The 19599-nt window shown below is 40.0% G+C and overlaps 1 protein-coding gene and 1 long non-coding RNA gene across 5 annotated transcripts in view; one reads left to right on the top strand and one right to left on the bottom strand.

Moving 5' to 3' along the window:
- Window positions 1-19599, bottom strand: part of FRMD5 (FERM domain containing 5) — a 315270-nt gene that overhangs the window by 128262 nt on the left and 167409 nt on the right. The window lies entirely within an intron of this gene.
- On the top strand, window positions 14263-19373 carry LOC145528986 (uncharacterized). Its single transcript, XR_014070828.1, has 3 exons — window positions 14263-14849; window positions 17327-17470; window positions 17568-19373. It is a non-coding gene; the product is annotated as an uncharacterized LOC145528986 (long non-coding RNA).

The following is a 19599-nucleotide window of genomic DNA, read 5'->3' as shown; positions in this document are numbered from 1 at the left end:
CATTGGAAAAGACCCTAATGCTGGGAAAGATTGGGGGCAGGAGGAGAAGGGGACGACAGAGGATAAGATGGTTGGATGGCATCAACGACTCGATGAGTTTGGGTAAACTCCGGGAGTTGGTGATGGACAGGGGGGCCTGGTGTGCTGTGATTCATGGGGTCGCAAAGAGTCAGACACGACTGAGCGACTGAACTGAAAGAAGTTTGTGGGAATGGAAATAAGTGACAGAGGCAATGGCTATTTAGGACATACAGTCAACAGGTCCAGACTGCTGACTATTGTGGGGATCAGCAAGAGAGATGAGTCAAAGGTCACTTGGAGAATGCTGATGTCTTTTAAGAATAGGGTCCCCAGGAGAGAAACAGGAGGCTTGAAAGAACAGATGATTGTGGTTTTGGATATACTGAAGTGCTAGTCGCAAAGAGTCAGACACGACTGAGCGATTGAACTGAACTGACTGAAGCTACCTGACAGGCTGTTGGAAACGTGGGACTAAAGCCCTGGGGAGACGTCTGGATTGCTGAAGCTACAGATGAGAGAGCATCCTGCATACAAATGGGAGCTGACACCATGAAAACAGATGAGAGCTACCAGGGAGAGAGTTTACGAGGAGGAGAGAGGAGGGTCAAGGGCAGAACCTGAGGGGACGCCTGCATACAGGATGAAAAAAAGGGCCGGACAAGGAAACAAAAAGAGCAGTCGTCAGGGCAATAATCGGAGACTCAGCGGACTGTCACAGGAAATAACCGAGGCAAGAGGCTCAGGAAGCAGTGGGAGGTCACAACCGTAAGGGCTCACCGAGAGGGGACGGGACTTGGGGAAATGTTGGTGGGCCTTCGGGAACAGTTTCACTGGACGTGGGGTAGGGTCACAGGTCAGGTTTCAACTCCAAGGGTTAAAGAGGGAACGATGGCTACCTAGTTTACATATACAGTAGCGTATGTACGTGAATCCCAAATTCCTAATTTATCCCCTCTCCCCCACATTTCCCCTTTGGTAACCACAAATTTGTTCTCTAAATCTGTGAGCCTGTTTTTGTTTTGTAAATAAGCTGTATCATTTTTATAACTAGATTCTACATATGGGTGGGCCTACTGTGTAGCACAGGGAACTAATATTCTGTAATAACCTACATGGGTAAAGAATCTGAAAAAGACTGAATGTTCGTGTATGCAGAAACGAATCCCTTTGCGGTACATCTGAAACTAACATAGCACTGTAAATCAGCTACCCTCCAATAAAATTTCTTTTAAAAAGAGGGAGCAAATGAGTTGTTCAGTTCACATTTGTGAGCACCCATCTGTCTTTACTGCTTGCCGCCTCTTTTACCTCCCTGAACTCCCCATCTGTCCACTTCCACGGTTGTGAGCAAGTTTCTAAAGCATCTTCCTATTAAGGATTCAATAGATACCGACAAATATTGACAGAACGAATGAATAAGTCCCTCTAGGAATCCCCAGGCTCCTAGAAGGTTATTGCTTGTCTAGATTTTGTCCCCAGGCAAAGAAACACCGAAGACAAATGAAATGTAGTTGTTTATTTTCACGGGCTGTGAGTCCGACAGGTCTGGATTTAAATCTCTGCACCCCTACCACTTACTACCTGTGTAATTTCACTGAGTGTCAAGTGAAAATAAAGGATGTAATCATAGTTCTCATTTCATGGAGTTGATGGGAAGACTAAGCAGGATAATGTACATGGTGCCTAATACAGAGTAAGGGCTCAATAAATTCTATCACTATTATGTCACTGAGTATTACCAAGGGCTACTTACTGAATAAGTATTCATTATTGATAGAGACAATAAGGAACACAAAAGAAGCATTTAAAATCATTTCTGGCCTCACAGGAGTTTATGATCTCATTAAAAGACTCAAGGTTGACATAGAATAGAAAATAGAGGAACAACACCTGATAAGTGTGATAATGTCTATAAGTGAAATAGAGAATGAGAGTGAGGTGGAGATCACTGGAAATTCAGAACAGAAGTGGGATGCTTTTGATAGGCTATGGAGAGAGAGAGAGAACATGAGAAAGAAAGAAAGAGACAGAGAGAGAGAAAGTAGTCCAGAGGATGGGTGAACATGTTAAAGCAGAAATGCCTATGCAGGGACTGGGGTCACTTATGACCAGCTTCCTGTACATGGAAGATAAGTGATGAGGAGTAATCGGACATGAAAATGGTTATAGCAGGATGGAGCTCGTCAAGATCTTAGTACCACAGTTCTTGGTGTTTGGTGGCTATTGTTGGGAGGTCCATGCAAGTCTATTTGGAGGTGGGCAGAAAGACCTGTTAGGGAGACCAACCTCACTTGGTGGGGTCAGTCAGGAAGTCTGAAGTCTGATGCTCGTGCAAGGCTCCAGAGGACTAAATGGGTTTTTGAATGCCAGCCAGGGTTGGAAGCAAAAGACTCATTCCAGACTGGACTTGCTCCTAATGAAGCAGTAAATCTGGATCTTGAGCCTTCTGGATAAGAGGGGAGCATCATGGGCGCTGGGGCGGAAGTGGGACAGGGAGAGATCAACGCCACAGCAAGCATGCATGTGTGCACCAGTGAATGAATGATTGCGTGAGTGCAAACTTCCACAGTCTTCTTGGGTATTGCACAGACTCTAAATCTCCCTTAAGATTGCAGAGAGCATCGTTCTTTGGATACCTTTAGGTTTTGCAAAGCTACACACTTTTAACTACATTTAGTGAGGAACCATCTTAGAACGTAAGTGTATTTAACCATTTCAAGTCTGTAACAGAAAATGGCATTAAATGATAAAGCTTCTCTACCAAATTAAACATGCCTAGCCATCCTATTTATAGATATAAGAAAAACATAACACAGATATACCTCTTTCAAATTCAGCAACCATTTTCTCAAACATCTGCACTGAAAAGGTATGACGTTAAGCAGTGTTGGAGGCAAGAATCACAGTACATGCCACTAGTGTCATTCACTGATCTCAATTAATAGGATGTCCACTTGCCGGGGAGATACATTAATCCAGTTTTAACATGATCATCTTTGGGGTTTACCTAAAATACTACTCTATAGACAGAGTGTGGGCCATCTCAAAAGGTGAGAGGTCCCAGGGTACAGGGTTGTCAGTTTTTATAGGAGTGGGTAATTTTATAGGCTAATAAGTGGGCAGATTATTTTAACTATTTTGCGGAAGCAGGGGATTTCCAGAAATTGGGCCACCACTCACTTTTGGGCCCTTTGTGGTCTGCCTTGGAACTGTCATAGCGCCTTTGGGTGTGTCATTTAGCTAATGTATTACAATGAGCATATAATGAGGCTCAAGGTTTAGGGGAAGTCAACTTGTCCACCATCTTGGACCTAGTTGGTTCTAACTAATTTACGTTGTGTCCTCCAGGGCTACATCATTCTTTTAAAGGTTGCGTCCTGCCCCCTTCCTGTCTCATTCCCCACCTCAGAGATTTTGTAAGTTTGTTCTCCAGTGAAAGCACACATTGATTTCTGAAAGTCAATATTTTGCAGTCTGCATTTCCAACTTTTAAATTTTTCTCAAGTACCAGAAGTTAAAACTATCATTACTGGAAATATCTAAATTATGAAAAACGTATATTCCCAGAGTTTATCAGTACTTCTCTCAGAGGTAATCAATTGTGCTGTGACCACTGTTTTCAACTAAAACAAAAAAAAAAATTGTGCCAAATTTTCGCCTAGGAATAGGAATTTTAAAATGGCATTATGAGGTTCTCAGTGAGGACCAAGCAAGTTCTACTGAGACTATTTAAGGAGTGTACTTTCTTCTGATAACAAAAAATATAAAATACAACTCTCCTTTTTTTGACAGCGTTGCACTATGAGCAACTACTCAAAATGGGTTCCACTAAAGAGTTCTTCTCATTTCACTAAGTGAAATAAGGTCATCCTTTTTAATTTTGGAAATGTCTTTGCCCAGCCAAATGACAAATGTCATTTAAACCCCTGGCACATAAATTGCAACAATTTTTTAGACACAAACTTCAGGGTTCAACTGCCAAGTCTACATGCTTCCTTTCATGGTGTGCCAGCACAAAGAGTTACTTGGGAAAATGTCTGTTAAATGAAAATGGTTACATCATATTGAAGGACTGTGTACTTAGGAATGGTTTCCCTTTGCCCGGTATTCGAAGATCAGAGTAGCTGTCATTTCCTCCTTTACTGCAGGATTATCCTTTTAAGTAAATGAAAGGTTGATTCATATGTGCATTACCCTTATTATCTTGCTAGAGCACAGAAAAAGGTTTAGAATGAAATATTCGGGTCTAGAAAGTGACGAGATGTGAAGAAATTCCTTGTTTAGAGTCTAACAGAAAAGACTAGCCAGCTCACAGGACCCAAAGCAGCATTGCTCTCTGCTTATCAGCTACGCTGGCAGTCCTCACCACTGTCTCATCCTCTACAGAGCAACTGCATTAAACAACATCATATGCAAACCCAAAGTGATGACAAAATGTGGCAGACTGATCAGAGAGGGGAAAATACTAAAAACCACTAAAATGGCTCAGAACACAGACCAACAAGTACCAAGCCATGTAACAGGAATTTGTTATGCTACTGAAGTGTTTTACCAAGAAACCATTATAGTCTTTATATAAGACAGTCAATGTTTTTATATACAAATAATATATTTCTTCAATATACCCTGAAATAGGTGATATTCCAACGCTTGCTTCTTTGAAGAAAAGCTGTGACCAACCTAGACAACATATTAAAAAGCAGAGACATTACTTTGCCAACAAAGGTCTGTATAGTCAAAGTTACGGTTTTCCCTGTAGTCATGTATGGATGTGAGAGTTGGACCATAAAGAAAGCTGAGCGCTGAAGAATTGATGCTCTTGAACTGTGGTGTTGGAGAAGACTCTTGAGAGTCCCTTGGACTGCAAGGAGATCAAATCAGTCAATCCTAAAAGAAATCAGTCCTGAATATTCATTGGAAGGACTGATGCTGAAGCTGAAGTTCCAATATTTTGGCCACCTGAGGCAAAGAACTGACTCCTTGGAAAAGACCCTGATGCTGGGAAAGATTGAAGGCAGGAGCAGAAGGGGACGACAGAGGATGAGATGGTTGGATGGCATCACCAACTTGATGGACATGAGTTTGAGCAAGCTCCAGGCGTTGGTGATGGACAGGCAAGCCTGGCGTGTTGCAGTCCATGGGTTCACAAAGAGTTGGACACGACCGAGTGACTGAATTGACTGAGGTAACAGACACATAGCATGGCATTATGGAAACTGCACAGGCCCTGGAGTGTGATGACTTGGGTTCAAGTGTAGCTCATTAGAAACAGGAGGGCCTTGGATAAAAAGGGATGATAATCATACCTGCTGTATCGACTTCACAGGATTTTGGAGGGGCTCAAACAGGATCACGTATATACAAGTGCTTTGTAAACTGTTAAGACCTTTCAGATCCAGTTCTTTATTATCATGATTATGTTTGTCTGTTTACTTACTATATTAATCAGTATGAATCACAAGGTATACTGTAAATCAGTCAGAATATGTATCAAATACTGATTTTGGCAAGTCATTGATCTACTAGCACAAAGTCTTTGGGAAGTTAAACATGGCTCTCAAATCCTGCTGTGGGCTGCAGAACAAGTCCCATTGTCTAGAAAGGCTAAATGTTCATCCATTTTTGTGTAGAAGGAAAGAGCAATAAGCAAATGGAACCTTGTACATCTATATTCTATATTAGCATTTAAATCAATATTTTATCTGAGAATATATTAGACAACAGGATTATTTAGGTTAATGTTATCTACTTGAAATATTTGTTCAAAGCACAGGCTGCCATCAAAGTACTTAATGTGGTTTAGATCAAGGGATTAGACTCTGAGGCTTAATGGAAATAAACTTCAAAAGGCCCTTTCACAAAAGTTAATATAAATGGAATATATAAATATAAAATATAATTTCTGTCTCAAAGGAACAGTTAAGCAGTAAACACAAATCTGTTTGTTCCATGTCTCAGTGGGATTTAGGTTTTTAAAAAGGGGAGGGCCAACTCCTTTAATAAAATGTGGAGCTACTCTTAATACCTGTCTGTATAAAGTGATGGGCAACAATTTGATTAAGGTTAGGCATGTGGGTAAATAACCCTTAGCAGGAAAATCTGACTGGGGTCTGTGCATATGGAACCTTGAAAAGAAAGAATACAAGTTTGGGGCATATCATTAAAAATGTCCTGTCACTAATTTCTCAAACTATGTACTTGTTTAATACCAAGACCGCAACCACCAGCCAGGGACTGTACCCCTAAGAATTACAGTCTGATTTTAAGGGGTGAGACAAAGTATACAGGGGTGGAGGAGAAAGTCCTAGCTTTCTCGACCCCAATCCTCTCCTTTTCCATTGTATTTTCTCATATAGAAAATATAGAGCCTTTAGCCCTGTACATTCCTCGGTCCCCCATGCTTTGGTCCTGACACAGACAACTTATTCCAGGGAAATAATTTTTGGTAGCGTAAGACAGACTGTTAAGAGGCAGAGAGATGGCTAACAGTTTTGTGTGGATATATATTTCTAATGCCTCTCTGCTGTCTATTTTTATTCTCTAACAGACTGTATTTCACCCATCATTGTAAATCATAATGTTGACATTCTTATTAGCACAGTGAGAGCACACAGCCATCATCTATTAAATGCTTACTGATGATGATCAAATACCACCATCCAAGATGCCCTGGACAAGAAAATCTGTGCTACTTTAGAGGTATTACAAAGAGTTTTTATAATCAGAAAAATCATACTATCCACAGTATCTTTAGCATCTTATTAAGGAAAAAAAAAAGAATACACATTAAAATCCTTGGCAGAGTGCCTAATACCAAACATTTACTACTTAATTTTTTTCTGTTCTCCAGATTATTTAATGTAAACTATCATTATAAGCAGATTATACATCGATTCAGTGCAAGGAATATATTTCTCTGGTATTTTCTAGAGCACCTAGAACTGAACCAGGCAAAAGAAAAAGTTGCCAGGTATTCAGAGAAATAAAGTGAGAAATATATGTTTTCTTCGGGTGAAACAAATGATGTATAAAAATCCTTATTTAATTAAAGAGTCCTTTAACCAACATAGAAAGAAAATATATACTCAATGTGTAGTATCATATCACATCATAATAACACTACTTTACATGTGTTTAGTGCTGCTTGTTTATAAAGCACTTTCATCTTTATTATCACCTTGGCTTTTCCCTCACCCCAGTGTGACAGTAGCTTAGGAACATTGTCCTTAATTTACAGGTGAGAAATTGAGACACTGAGAAGTTAAATGTCTTCATTTGTTCAACAAGTCAGGTATTTTCTAGGTTCCCTGTTTATAGTGACGAGCAGCACAAAGGTCCTGCCCTTATGGAGCTTACTCAGTGGTGTCTGTAAACAAGGAACAGCCAACTCTTTGAGTGTAAGTTCACCATGAAGGTATGATTTAACATTTTCCTTCACTTTCATGAATATGACAAAATTGAAATAGCAAAGTCCTATGTTGGAATGTCACTCATTTCTCAATAATCTGAGTGACTTCTCTGCTAAATTAATAGTTTTCAAACGTTAGAAGAATATTTTCTCAATTTTTGTGCTATTTACGTGACAGTCATAGACAGTAAATTATTAACATCTTATTCATCATTTTCTTAAATTCAGATCATCAACAAAACAATAAACCAGACCATGATTTGTAGCACTGGATGATTTTGGTGCTATAAATACTCCTATCGTGACCAATTTTATGCTATCAATACAAAGTCACTGAACTCAAGAGTTGGGAAAAAAAGTACAGTAGCACACCACTGTGAAGTACTTCCAGCACTCAGATACAACAGATGTAAATACATGCAAGGGCACAGATAATTAAAAATGGTAAGTTTTGAGCATTTTATATTTTTAAAATATAATTTAATTTTAAGCTTATATAATTTAATTTGTAATAGCTTCCATGGTGTTTTTTTGTGTGTGTGTGTGTTTTTGTAAAAAGGCAATGCACAGGAGAAAACATTGGCAAATCACATATCAGATAAGGGATTAATATCTAGACTATGTAAAGAACTCCTAAAACTCAACAACAAAAACCCAAACAATCCTAGTAAATAATGAGCAAGGGGTCCGAATAGAGATTTTTCCAAAGAAGATACACAAATGGCCAGTGAGCCCATGAGAGGATGTGCACTATCACTAACCATCAGGGAAATGCAGGTCAGAACCACGTGACACACCACGTCACACCCACTAGGATAACTCCTGGGACACAAAAACTCAAAACAGAAACAACCAGAAATAACAAGTGCTGGCAAGGGTACGGAGAAACTGCAACTCTCACACACTGTAAATAGGAATGTAAAATGGTTTACCTGTGGTGGAGAGCAGTATGGTGGTCCCTCAAAAGTTAAACACAGAATTATCATATGACCCAGCAATTCCACTTCTAGCCATACACCCAAGAGAACTGAATAACACTTGAACCATTCTTTCTCTCTAGTTACAGTGGAAGATATATACCTGCTCTCCTAAAATTGTCCTTTGGCATGTAGTTGCTTAACAATGTGTAGTTTCTGCTGTACAATAAAGTAAATCATCCTGTTTGCCTCCTCAAAAAAAAAAAAACAACAAAACACTTGAACCAGTGTTCTTGGCAGCATCATTTGCAGTACTGGAAAAAGTGGGACAATGGGGAAACAATAGAAACAGTGAGAAAGTTCATTTTGGGGGGCTCCAAAATCACTGCAGATGGTGATTGCAGCCATGAAATTAAAAGACGCTTGCTCCTTGGAAGAAAAGCTATGACCAACCTAGACAGCATATTAAAAACCAGAGACATTACTTTGCCAACAAAGGTCCGTCTACTCTAAGCTATGGTTTTTCCAGTAGTCATGTATGGATGTGAGAGTTGGACTGTGAAGAAAGCTGAGCGCCGAAGAACTGATGCTTTTAAACTGTGGTATTGGAGAAGACTCTTGAGAGTCCCTTGGACTGCAAGGAGATCCAACCAGTTAATCCTCAAGGAAATCAGCCCTGAATACTCACTGGAAGGACTGATGCTGAGGTTGAAACTCCAATACTTTGGCCACCTGAGGTGAAGAGCTGACTCGTTTGAAAAGACCCTGATGCTGGGAAAGATTGAAGGTGGGAGGAGAAGGGGACAACAGAGGATGAGATGGTTTGATGGCATCACCAACTCAGTGGACATGAGTTTGAATAAGCTCTGGGAGCTGGTGATGGACAGGGAAGCCTGGTGTGCTACAGTCCATGGGGTTGCAAAGAGTCAGACACGACTGAGTGACCGAACTGCACTGAAAAGTGGAAGCCTGGAAGGGTGGGATGGGGTGGAAGGTAGAAGGAGGCTCAAGAGGGAGGGGACATGTATATACCTATGGCTGATTCATGGTGACGTATGGTAGAGACCAACACAGCATCGTAAAGCAATTATCCTCCAATTAAAAATAAATAGATTTAAAAAAAAAAAAGTAGCATAACTGTTACCAGGGGCTCAGGGGAAGGGAGAAGGGGAATTATTGTTCAATGAATACAGAGTTTCAGTTCAAGATAATGAAAGTTTCTGGAGCTAGAAGGTAGTAATGGTTGTTCAATAATGTGAATATACTTAATGTCACAGACTTAAAAATTATTAAAATAAAAATTTTATATATTATATATATAAATTTTAACACAATTACAAAAGAGCAAGAAATAAAATGAGGAATATTCTGATGCCTGAATAATTAAAAATAAAAATAATTAAAAATAAAAAAGCAACAGCCGACAATGTTACTGAAAATTTAACAACCAGATTTTGTGAGCCAGGACAGGCTGGCTCCAGCATACCAATGAGCTTGCCTTCCTTCTAATAGGGAGGCATAAAAGAGACTGGCTCAAGGTCATACATGAAATGGAAGATCCAGCCCAACTTTAGATTCTCCAGTGGTCTAGCCCTATTTCTACAGTAGCAAAAGACCCTAATGCTGGGCAAGATCGAAGGCAAAAGGAGAAGAGGGTGGCAGAAGACGAGATGGTTAGATAGCATCACCCACTCCATGGACATGAATCTGAGCAAACTCCAGGAGATAGTGAAGAATGGATACCTGTATGGATATAACTGAATCACTTTGCTGTAACCTGTAACTAACACAACACTGTTAATCAATTACACTCCAGTATAAAATAAAAATTAAAAAGAGACATACAGATGGCCAAAAAGCACATGAAAAGATGCTCAACATCACTAATTACCAGAGGAATGCAAATGAAAACTATAATGATATAATACCTCACCCGGTCAGAATGGCCATCATTAAAAAGTCTATAAACAATAAGTGCTAGAGTGGGTGTGGAAAAAAGGGAACCCTTTTACACTGTTGGTAGGTGTGTAAACTGGTACAGTCACTATGGAGAACAGTATGGAGGCTTCTTCAGAAACTAAAAATATAATAGAGTTACCATATCACCCAGCAATCCCACTCCTGGACATATATGTAGACAAAACTGTAATTCCAAAAATATGTGCACGCCAATGTTCAATGCAGCACTATTTACAATGACCAAGACATGGAAGCAACCTAAATGTCCATCGACAGAGGAATGAATAAAGAAAATGTGGTACATATTTACAATGTAATATTATTCAACCACAAAAAAGAATCAAATAATGCCATTTGCAGCAACATGGATGGACCTAGAGATTATTATATTAAGTGAAGTTAAGTCAGACAAAGACAAATGTCACATGATATCACTCATATGTGGAATGTAATCTTTTTTAAAAAGTGATATAAGTGAACTTATTCAAAAAACAGAAACAGACTTATAGATATTGGAAACAAACTAATGGTTACCAAAGGGGATGAACATTCACACACTACTATATATTAGATAAGATAACCAACAAAGACCTACTATGTACCACAGGGAACTCCATTCAATATTTTGTGACAACCTACATGAGAAAAGAGTCTAAAAAAGAATGAATATATGTATAATTGAATCACTTTGCTGTACATCTGAAACTTACACACCATTGTAAATCAGAGACTCCAATTTAAAAAAAAACAATTAAAAAACAGGCAGAAGATCTGAATATTTTTCCAAAACAGACATACAGATGGCTAATGAAAAGATGCTCAACATCACTATTTATTAGAGAAGTGCAAATCAAAACTACAATGAGAAATCACCTCATACCTGTCAGAATGGCTATCATCAAAAGTCTACAAATAACAAACGTTGGAGACGGTGTTAAGAATAGGGTACCCTTGTATATGGTGGGAATGTAATTGATGCAGCCACTGTGGAAAACAGTCTGGAGGCTTCTTTAAAAACTAAACATATAACTACCACATGACCTAGCAATTCCACTCTAGGGTATTTATCTAGAAACAAAACGAAAACACTAATTTTAAAAGATAAATGTACTCCAATGTTCATTGTACTATATACTATGAAAGTGAAAGTTGCTCAGTCATGTCTGACTCTTTGCGATCCCATGGACTATACAGTCCATGGAATTCTCCAGGCTAGAAACTGGAGTGGGTAGCCTTTCCCTTCTCCAGGGGATTTTCCCAATCCAGGCATCGAACCCAGGTCTCCTGCATTGCAGGTGGATTCTCTACCAGCTGAGCCACAAGGGAAGCCCAAGAACATTGGAGTGAATAGCCTATCCCTTCTCCAGTGGATCTTACTGACCCATCGAACCGGGTTGTCCTGCATTGCAGGCCAATTCTTTACCAACTGAGCTATCAGGGAAGCCCACTATATACTATGGAAGCAACCCAAATAAGCCTCGACAGATGATTTCATTAAGAAGATGTCTCTGTCTCTCTCTGTCACACATACACACACAACACACACACACACACACAGTGTGACCACATACTGCCATTTGTAGCAATGTGGATGGATCTAAAGAATATTATGCTAAGTGAAATAAGTTGGAGAAAGACAAATACTGTATGAAATCACCTACATGTGGCCTCTAAATATAATACAAATGAATATATATGCAAAAATGTAGACTCACAGATATAGAAAACAAACCTGTGATTACCAGAGGGGAGAAGGAAGGGGGGAGAGACAAATTAGGGGTAGTAAAATGACAGACACAAACTACTATATATAAAATAGATAAGCAACAAGGGTTTACTGCATAGCACAAGGAATTGTACCTATTATCCTTTAATAACTAATAATGGAGTATAATCTGCAAAAATACTGAATCACTATGCTGTACACCTGAAGCTAACACAATATTATAAATCAAATATACTTCAATTTTTTAAAAAAGCCCCTTTCGTCGGTCTTCACCAATTATGTACACTCCTAGGTTGTGATCAAGGATTTTCTGAGAGATGTCCCTGCCTTGTCAATGTAGCTTCTACCAAGAATATCTTGATCTCCCCTAAATTTCCTCAGGTCCCCCAGTACCTCCTATCTGGAGGGTGTCTTAGGCAATGCTACAAATGAGGCATTACCAGTGATAGCCTGATAAAGGAGTCCTAAGCAACAATGTTGAGAAAAAAACATTCTGTTCAGAGAAAACGGTATGTACAAAGGCTCAGAGGCAAGAACAAGAAAGCCAAGGCTTTGGATAGAAAACAGCTTTGCCAGAACAGGGAGACAGCAACAGGCAGACCACTGCAAAGCACTCTGACCCTTGTGATGAAGAACATGTCTTATTGTGAGAAAGAAGTTGTTTTAGCACATTTTTTCATCTATTTTCTGTAGGAAATAAGTCCCTCTCTCAACATTTGTTTAGATCTAGACTTAAAAAACTGTAGACTCAATTTTGAAAACCCTCTTTAAAGGAAGATGGACTTATTTATGGTCCACACACTCCCAACAAAGCAGTGATCCTTCCAGGAAGGATGAAAGGAAAATGAAATTATAACGGGGATTAACAAATGTGAAAGTCTTTGAGAATATAACATTGGCAGCATTTGAATTTCACTTTTTACTAATATTAAACTAGGCTCTTCTGAGAGATCAAGTTGTTTGCTGATTGTAAAATATGGAACATTAATGCATTCAATATACAAAGGTAATACTTAGTGCATTTCTGAGAATCAGCATGATCAAAAAAGAAGACATACTTTACCTCCCTGGGCCTCATTTACTAGCTGGTTTAACAATACCTGCCTTGTAGGGTTGTTGGAAAAACAGTGTGAAGTATATATAGCACCCAGGAATAAGAAAGCACTCAGTATACTGTGACTGCTGTTAACATTATGCACACACATATTTAATTCAATATACAATTATTAGGTGTTACAATATACAAAACTTGGTCTAAAATCTAAGTTTTGTTTCATCTTTTATTCTGTTATGAAATATTTCAATCACAGGAAACAAAAAAAGAAGAACCCTCCAGATATCTGGCAGACCATTTGCTTTCACTCCCTATGATTTTCAACTTTATGAAAATACTACAATTTATCCAATTCCCCAAATAATACTGGCACTGAATATGCCTCCTAGGAGAATCTCTCCAGGGTATATATCTAAAGGTGGAATTGCTGGTCACAGGGTATGATCATCTTCCTACCACAAATTGCTCTCTAGATTGATATATTATCCTCTTTTACATCCAACATTGTAGGAGCATTTTCATTCACCAACACTAGATGTCAGGCGTTTTAATACTTGCCAACACTGTGGGTAAGAAGTAGTATCTCATTGTTTTAACTTACATTTCCCTAATTATTAAAGAGGTTGAAAATCATTTCATGTGTTTTTGACTGTTACAGGGTTCTCCTTCAGTAAACTTCCTGTTCATGTTTTTAATTAGGAAGTTGGTCTTTTCCTTATTGATTATATTCTGGCTCTCAATTCTTTCCCAGTTATACGTACCATAAATATCTTTCAAAGTCTATTCTCTGTCTTTTTAACTTTGTTCACTGTGAACTATGATCATCTATAAATGGAGAAGATAACATTACCTCATATGATAATATACCTGAAAGCTCCAACTCAAGCATCAGGTACAGATTAAATATTCAATAAAAGTTGAGTTTCCTCCATTCTCCCTCAACTCCCAATCTTAAGAAGTTCATAACTTAGTAACAGAGAAGTGATTATAAGCACTGGTTCTGGAGTTGAAGAGACTTTACTATATTTAGCTCTATGATCTTGGCCCACCTTGTTTAAGCTCTTTTAGCCTCTATTTCCTCATTTGTAAAAGTGAGATAATAATACACTTAACTCACAGAGTTATTGTGAGGTATAAGGGCTTCCTGGGTGGCACAGTGGTAAAGAATTTGCCTGCTAATGCAGGAGACGCAGGAGACATGGGCTCAATCCCTGGGTCAGGAAGATTCCATGGAGCAGGAAATGGCAACTCACTCCAATAGTCTTGCCTGGAAAATTCCATGGGCAGAGGAATCTGGCAGGCTCTTGTTCATGGGATCACAGAGTCGGACATGACTGAGCACAGCCGTTATATAAAGTGTCATCCCAGGGGCTGGCAAACAGAAAGGTCTCAACATATGGTAGCTGCTATCACCATCAACATTCTGAGAAGAGATACACAATGAACGCAGATAACTGTATTATAGAGCCAAGTATAACTAACATTTCTATGAGAAAAACAGTGATTCAGTGCTAGCAGAATGCAGAGATAAGAGTGATAACATCCAGCTGGGGTTCAGAAGAAGTGACCAAGGCTCCACAGAGAAATGGTGTATGAACGGGCCTTGGAGGAAGATAGAAATGAAAGAGAAGAACATGCCAGCAAACAAAGCAGAGGCGTGGAAATTAGATACATCTGTCTCCAGTCTGCCAAGATACAGGGACAACTGACTCAGGAAGTGAGCATTCATTTTTCTGGTTATCAGAGTATTCTCTGCATGAAAAGGTAATTCATGGCTTAGGTATATTCTGAGTATAAATATGGAATACTGTTGGCTTTGGAATAAAATATGGTGCACAAGACTCAGTGGAAGAATTACTCAGAGAAGGGTGGGTTAGGAGAATAGGAGACAGAGCATCTGACTGGTACAGAGGCAGGAAATAGATGCAGATGGCAAATGAGTGACAGGTGAGGAGACTGCTGGTCTAGAGAGCCAGGTTTGGTGGCTGCTAACTTGCTGACTTTCTGGAGATTAGCAACATATGATTTTTCTTTCTTAAACAAGGTGCGTTCTGAAATTTGACCGAGAAAAAATGCAGCCTTTCCTCATGGCCTTTTCTTATATAGGCCCAGGCGATCATTCCCAGTCTATTTTTTTTTTAATGAAACAAATTTCATTAAGTATGTTTGGTTTTGAATAAAATGTGCTCCACTTATACTTTTATCTACTTATAATTTAAAACAGCATTTGACGGTACTGGAGTATACCAGAATATCTATTACTATATTTCTCATGAGCTAGTTGTTTCTTTCCGAATTCATAGCACATGATCAATTATTTTAGAAATGACTAGGCCTTACTTTACTCTTTTCTTAAGTTTATAATTTAGTTACTCATAAGATTTGTAGGTCAGTTATCAGATCCAGCTGTAGACTTTGTCCAGCACAACAAAGTATCTGAAGTTGGACTTCAAAAATATTAGGACTGTTATTTTTGTTTTCGAACCAAGTTTGTGTGCCTGATGCATAGTGGGACCACACAAACAGAAATGTTGGCATTTGGAGCAGAGAAAGGTTTATTGCAAGAACCCAGCAAGGAGCATGGATGGCTCATGCTCAGAAGACCGGAACTCCCTGACTGTTTTCAGGAAAGAGTTTTAAAAGGCAATATTTGGAGCATGGGCTGCAAGGATGAGACTTTCTTCTGACTGGCTGATGGTGAGGTAACAGGGTGGCATCTCCAGAATCCTAACCTTCTGGTTCCAACCTGTCTGGGGTCTGTGTGCTTGTGGTCAGCATGCAGTCACCGTTCTCCACCTGGGTGAGGGTCTGAGTTTTCACAGAATAACTCAAAGATATGCATCAGATTGCTATCTATATCCCTTCAGGAGGAACTAGGGGTCCTGTGACTTTGCTGTCTTGTCAATGCTTGAGTCTGCTCTCTGGAACTCACTGAAGGCCTAAAAGAGAGCCTTAAAAAAATTTTTTTTTCTACAAACAAGAAACAGGGAACACAGAGGGGTTTTGGTACCCAGCAGAGCCGCGCTCGGTTTCCCATTTTTTTTTCTTACCAAATCCCAGGTTTGAGCATGGAGAAATGCTTTTCCTCAAACAGAAAATAGTGGGCAGTTCTGTATGCAAAGCCAGAAATGAACCACAGCAGCAGGGAAATCTCCTGATCACTCAAACCCAGCAGAACCCTAAGCATTTCTAAAGGAAAAAGCGACTACATTTTTCTACCTTTTCCAAAATTTGTCTGCTCGAGGTGATTACTGCATGCGCACAGATGCAGCCAAAATAATCACTGTGGGATCAACAGTTCTTTCCTCATTGTCTCCCAGTTCTTCTGTTTGCCTCTGCCATAAATAAACAAACAGCAGATGTGTTCACCACTAAGTTAGTCTTACCTGCTTGCAAATCCCTAATATACAGTAGAATGAAAAATGGCAAGAAGAATCCTTGCTGTTTGTTGGAATCTGAGTTCAATCAAACAATAAGGACAGAAGGATCCTGTGGTTGGTCACAAACCATGGACCATAACTCTAAGACCATAGCCCAGAAGTTACCTGCCACTGTATGAGGTTTGGAGAAGGAAATGGCAGCCCACTCCAGTATTCTTGCCTGGAAAATTCCATGAACAGAAGAGCCTGGCAGGCTATAGTCCATGGAGTCCCAGAGTCGGACACAGCTGAGCACATGCACAAGTATGAGGTTAACACACTCTTCTACATATAACTTCTCTGTAACAATATCATAACCTGAAAATGTTACTTTCTATCTTTTTATAACCACTTTCTAATTGTCTCTGCATGAGCTATATGCACGGAATATACCATCATGTATGTATGGTGTATATATATACATACAGTGGGGATTACTTCTTTATTTTGGAGCAAACAAGCCCAAAAGCAAAACACACACACAATCAAAAACAAACAAAACCCAAAATATCACAGTTTGTTTTCCATATGAAGTTTCTCTCTTTATGTAACCTGGCAATATTTTGAAAAGAATTCAGATGCTTTATTCTTTTTCCTTTCTGAATGCATAACCTTCACCCTTTCTAGCTCAAGGCGTCCATCTGCTTGGGGAGAGATAACGATTTATTAGAGAAGGAATATAAATAGCAAGAAGGAAGTGACATTTGGCTTTTGATATGCAAAACTTTATGGAGTATATTAGTCAGCTTTGTTATATAGTAACAAATAACCCCAAATCTCAGTGTCTGAAAACAACAAAATTTTATTTCCTACTTACATTAGAGCCTGGCCGCAGGCCAGGGTCAGCTTGTTCTGTGACCCAGGCTGACAAAGAAGCTCCTGTTTCGGTGGTGCCACCCTCATGGAAGAAGGAATAGAACAAGAGGGCTGGTGGAACCTGCACTGAATCTCAAGGCTCCTGCTCAGGTATGGCCCCTATTACACCTGCTCACACGCCATTGACCAATGAAAGCACTGTCTCAGCCCCACATCAACGGGGCAAGAGTGTGTACTCATCTCACAGGAGGTGGTGCAAGTCACATGGCAACAGGAGCGGAGAATGAACAACTGCTCACACCAACAGAATGGACAACGTGCCTGAAGACAGCAGTCTTGCAAGCCAACTTGTCTTGCAAGAGGATTTTCCACAATCGTTTACTTCGCCCTTTGCTTTATTAACCAACAAGCCTACCATAAAAGAGAATGTAGAGAAGATATCCCATCTAGCTCTTTAGCCACAGTAGGTCTATGGAGGGAGGAGGATATAATGTCAGAGAAAGCCCTGTCCTTGCAGAGCCTGGGAGATTTGGGGCAGGGCAGCAAGGCAGCTCTGATTTTCCTATTCTGCAAGGCCTGTTAAGTGAGGAGGAAACCAATGGCTGAGTGCCTGCTCTCTCTCCTTGCTTGTTTGAGACTCTAGGACAAGATCAGCTCTCAGGTGGGCTCCTCTACCACACGGGGCACCGATCCGGCAACTCAGTGTTACAGAGGAGCTGGCAGAGAAGAGCCTGATGGTTAGGTGTCCTGAGATGCCATAGGTCCCCCGAGACTCAGACCCTGAGTGATGACAAAAGGAAGAAGACTCAGGGGTATGCAACCAGTAGAAGTCAAGGTGAAGCCCAGCCAGCCAGAGTGAGCTGGGCAGGATTCTGAGCAGGCAGCCGCCAGCCACATTTCAGCCGTGATGCCTGCAGAGTAGGCAGCACTCGAGTGGTTGAGGGACAGTGCCCCCAGGACCCAGAGACCAACAGGCTTGTCATCTGTGTGACACAGCCTCAAGAGACTGTTGGAATCATTGTGTCAGCTGAAGCTTTAAAGTGGACTGGATATGTAGGTGGTTTGTCTTCCCTGCCAGTCATTGGTAGAAGCTCAGAAGGATGGACATCGTGATACTGACAAAATAATGAAGCTAATTTTTCTCTCAGGAAGGCTCAAAGAAAAAAGCTGAACAACTTCTACTTAGTCCACTGTTATATCCACAGCCCTAACACAGTGCCTGATGTAAGGATTCAATAAATATTCACTGAATGAAAGAATGAATGAGAGGCCACGCATGAGAGGAAATGGATTAACAGGTAAGGCTGTCAGCCAGGCAGCCTGAATAAGAAGACAATGCCAGTTTCTTCTTGGCATCAAGCCAACGCACCCCCACTTCATTTCTGAAATAAGCTTATAATCTTTATGACATGGCTCCTACCACCATATTTAACTTACATCTGGTTCCCTGTTTCAAAGCCCTTTGGATAACTGCTGCACCTTTTGCCTCAAGGGAAAAACAAAACAAAACATGAATAGCTGTGTAGGATTCAACCTCGCAGTCACAACGGGAGAGCACTGAGTGTTATGGAACCCGAATGGGTGATGTCTGAGCCAATAAAGTAACTTTGGCATTTCGTGGCAACTTGATTTTACCTGCCCCAGGATAATTTCAGTGCTGGAGCTACTGAGCCCGTAGGCACCATCGTGGCCAGGATTCATACGCAGAACATCACAAGGAATGACGGAGAAAACATGGTAAATAAAATACAAGGTTACACAGGATTGAGGTGGGGATGTGTGTTGACTGAAACAACGAACTTCCACAATGAACTCTGCTTCTCAGGATTCTAGCTGTACACCAGAATCACCTGTGAAGCTTAAAAATCAAACAGATGCCTGGCAGTTCTGACTAAGCAGGGTGGGGCCTGAGCAATACTAATTTTTAAAAGCTCTACAGGTCATTCTGACCAGAGTGTTCTGCAAGTGAGAACGCCTGAGAACATGATCAGCAAGGACTGCATTCATGAATGAATGAAAAGGCTCCTTGAGATAATAAATTCTTCATGCGTAAGGACTATGTCTTATTTTTGTGTGCTAACCTCCAATGTGTCTTGTAATGAATGAATAAATGGATGAATGAGTCACGAATACTCTGCCTTGGTAACCTGATCTCTCAGGGAATTCTGAACATGGGAAAAAAATAAAAAAGTTGATAGCAGATATATATTGTATATACTCCCTAACAGAATTCCTAGCAGAATATTAGACTAAATGAGAATGAACATGTGTGGTCATTG

The sequence above is a fragment of the Giraffa tippelskirchi genome, chromosome 12 (assembly GCF_054371585.1).
Source record: "Giraffa tippelskirchi isolate mGirTip1 chromosome 12, T2T-mGirTip1v1.2.pri, whole genome shotgun sequence".
Lineage (NCBI taxonomy): Eukaryota > Metazoa > Chordata > Mammalia > Artiodactyla > Giraffidae > Giraffa > Giraffa tippelskirchi.
The sequence above is the reverse complement of the archived record's forward strand: the minus strand, read 5'-3'. Positions and strand labels throughout refer to the sequence as shown.